This window comes from Sesamum indicum, unplaced genomic scaffold, assembly GCF_000512975.1.
Source record: "Sesamum indicum cultivar Zhongzhi No. 13 unplaced genomic scaffold, S_indicum_v1.0 scaffold00196, whole genome shotgun sequence".
Classification (NCBI taxonomy): Eukaryota; Viridiplantae; Streptophyta; class Magnoliopsida; order Lamiales; family Pedaliaceae; genus Sesamum; species Sesamum indicum.
In genome coordinates, this window is record NW_011628091.1 from 53,803 (window position 1) to 57,684 (window position 3,882).

Consider the following 3,882-nt stretch of genomic DNA (forward strand, 5'->3'; position numbering starts at 1 on the left):
CTTATAATTAACAGCTGAAATTTTAACATTGCGTCCGGAAAATCAGCCTGTCACTAACTACATGATATTTTTCACACAAGTCAGAGGTATGTTACTGGCTATGTGATATTCAACAATGCGTCTAGCAGAATAAGATTCCTTTTGAAGAAGCTCAGAGGTAATGCAAGTCATATTTATATTCTCTGCGTCACTAATTTCACTATCAGATTTTTGGGGCAATGATCACGTAAAGATTTAGCTTTCTTGCTCTACTTAAGAAGTTCAACTCCACTAGAGGGAGATTCTTCATGCAAGAAGTTTTCATCATACTCCTTCCAATATAATGGAAAGCCACAATTAAAATGGTTGCATACCTGTTCAAGTAATGAATAACATTAATCGTATAAAAATTATTCAACTAATGCTCAACTGTATAAAAGAAATGCCATTCAGAATAAGAATGTTATGAAGTTGGAATTGTGTTCCAGCATGTCAGCATAATGAGAAGTATGACTCAACACATTCACAAATGGAGAGAATGGGCTTCAACCTTTAATTCCATGTTGAGCTTTTAGCATCTAACATATCAGTAGCTAGGGCTGGCTATAACTGGTAGCAAAATACTTCCTGAATTCACGTTCATCTTTGCATTTGAAATTCTTCCTTATGCCTATACCGCATTTAAAAGAAAGGTAAGATACACCAGTTATTGGGCGAGGTGATTGTTGAGTGTAGTAGATTTTCCAAACTGAATCTAACAAAACATTATGTGTCCAATTGTTTGTTATGCTATCAACCTTAATATCAGTCATGTAAGCATCTCCTTTAATGAACAATTATTAGAAGGAACCAGTCAAACTAGAACTTAAGTTTATCATGAAGAAGGATAGCTATCTTACTTCAACAATTAAGACAACTTATTCTGTGCATAACAGCCAACCTATTAGTAATCCTTTTACCACATCTAGGTTTGTCAACTTAAGCAACTTCATATTTATAATATTAGGATTTAAAGAAGTTTCTACTTTATTACTTTGCATTAAAAATCCAGCAAAGACTTCTGACCTGGTAATTTTGTATTAAATCTGCTGAACGCTCACAAATTTATGGCCTAATGGAAAAATTTCTCATTCAAACAATATTTTCTTGATTTCCTAATTATACTCATAAAAATCAAACCAATTTATTAATTTTGAAAAACCAACAAACCCTTTTCATAAAGTAATCCTTTTACACTAAATCTACTATAATGGCATACAATTGTTTCATAAACTTGACAAGATTGATACACACTCAATAAGCATTCAATGTTAAAATCAAGGAGGCAATTTAGTAAAGTGTCAAAATCATACAGGGAGATGTCTAACTCTAAGTTGTTACAATTGACATGTTAGCAAAAACATTGAATCAAATACCATTTTGCACTTGTAATAGCATGCTAAATAGGAGTTAGAGGTTGTCCCATAAGAAAACTGGAGAAAATTAGAAAACTGGACCATGATGACATCTTATAGGAGAAAGAGTTGTTAAGTCATAACTTAGTTTTGAAAGTAAATGGAACTAATTAGTTTTCTCACCAAAAATCCAAGACCAAAACAATGTTCAATTATGTTCATGGAATAAAAATCTTTACATAATCGGATAATATACAGAAAAATCATTTCTATGGTTGACTACATATGAGAACTTCTCCGAAGATCATTTCTATGGAATTGCAAGGTAGACACTTTCATTTTAAATTAGTTTTGGAAATAATCAAAATAAAACCAAACATTTCCTAAACTTTCTCAAACATTTTCCATCTTTTAGAACCTCTTCCTAAAAAATATTATAAAACCTTCTAATCAGCAGTACAACACATATATATATTCCATATATTGTGTTTTTATAAATATCTTCACACATTTATATTTACATTTTCAAATCATTAACAGCTTAGAGTGACACCACAAGCCAATTAAAACTAGTTTCCAACACAAATCTAAACAATTCTAGGCGTACAGTCAATAATATATATACTAAACATCTATCACACCATCTAAAACACAACTTTCCAACTAGCATAAAGTAATTCCAAACATAATGATAGGACTTTTGTGCATGATTACATTACCATAAGGTTTAGAGGAAAATAGCTTCACTCTTTATCCAATTGAAAGAAAACAATCTAGACTTGATTGAAATAACAATAACTCAAGGAAAGGTAGTAATTTATCCCATCAGTGAACGAGAAAAACATACTTAAAAGGGCATGAGAAGCATGTTTGAGAACTTACATCAGTTGAAAACCCATATTCTAGAGTGTGGAGTGTTTATGAGGCCATCAAGGATAATGCATATTCCATTAGTAGTCTCAAGAGTAGATGAAAGGACTCGCATGGCTTGTTTCCTATAGCACGAATTAGATGAAAGGCTTGTGAGAGAAAAACATTTACATCTCAATTTTTTTTATAAATTTGAGCTCAAAAACAAGAAGATAGAGTCAATTTGCAGATAAATGGCTGATTGCCACAAAACTAATCAAATATGGATCATGCAATATACTCATAATCACCGTAGAACTATCAATCCTGAAAACATGGAAGCCAAACAAAATTTGTAAAGTATACATCTTGATAGTTATATCATTAACTAGAAAACCAATCTACATTAATATACTCCAATACACAAATGCACAAACATAAATAAACGTTTACCGAATAAGCAACTAGGCATAGACTTGAAAAGACCACTTCATATACGCAATTTGTCACATGAATTAAAACTACTAGCTTCATCATCATTTTTGTTACTTTTGCCCAGAAATCTATTTCTTCATAGGGTGATGAAGTTGACAAGGGTACAGCTGTAATGGGATGAACGTGGATAAAAGATCATATATACGCCAAAGATCAATCCCAGTACCTCAACTTAATAAATCAATGATTTCACAAAAGGGTTGTTCAGAAAATATTTTACAAGATTGATGGTAAAAAGAAAAACAAATACTAATCTTAAGCAAAGAAGAATTCTTTTACTCTACCGAAATGAGTACATGTGCCTTCGCACATTCTTCCCAGTTTAACCCAACTATTTCCCGACTACCAAACAAAAGCATTTCAAAGGCTAAATACAAAATTCAACCTATTGTCGACAAACCACAAAGAAGCAACTTACTCTCGAGACGTAAACCCCGCAATTCCAAGCTGTGTCCCTTGGAAGTCATGTTCAATCTTAACCAACCACCAATCCGCCAAACACACCATGAATTTCCCAGAAAAAGTTCAACAATGAAAGACATGAAAGATATTGATGGGTGTCTATCCAAAATAGGCACGAAATGCCTAAAATGCTCTTAATGAAGGGCATTCCGGTCTTTGCACACCCTAAATCCGCGCCCTTTAATCAGGCGGGTAAGGAAGATCTTTATTCAGATCCGAATACCCATTAGAAGACCCGAACAACGAATACCGTTCGATCAAGGACGAGGGCTCACCGGATAAATCCACGTGGCCCTTTCAATAGTATCCACCTAAGCCCTATAAATACCCCAAGATGCCATATTTCGACGTAATTAATTTTGAGTGTTTTCGATCTGAACCTTTGATCACATCATTTCACCTCAATCTACCTAACTTGAGCGTCAGAGGACCGTTATCGGGGACGTGCCCGATGAGCTCACCACTTTTATTTTATTCTCAGGAAACCAACATTTGATCTTGGAGGGGTTAACTATCTGTGAGGAGATTGGTCTTCCTGGCCGTTGAATTCGTTCAAGATCAGTTGGCGTCATCTGTGGGAATCCCTGAGGATCGCCAGCCAGCATGGAAGGTTCATCAAGGAGAAATGCAGTGGAAGAAGAGACTCTCAGGAGAAGAGAAGGATCAATGGTGCAAATGACAAGGGACGAGTTTCAGAGAATGA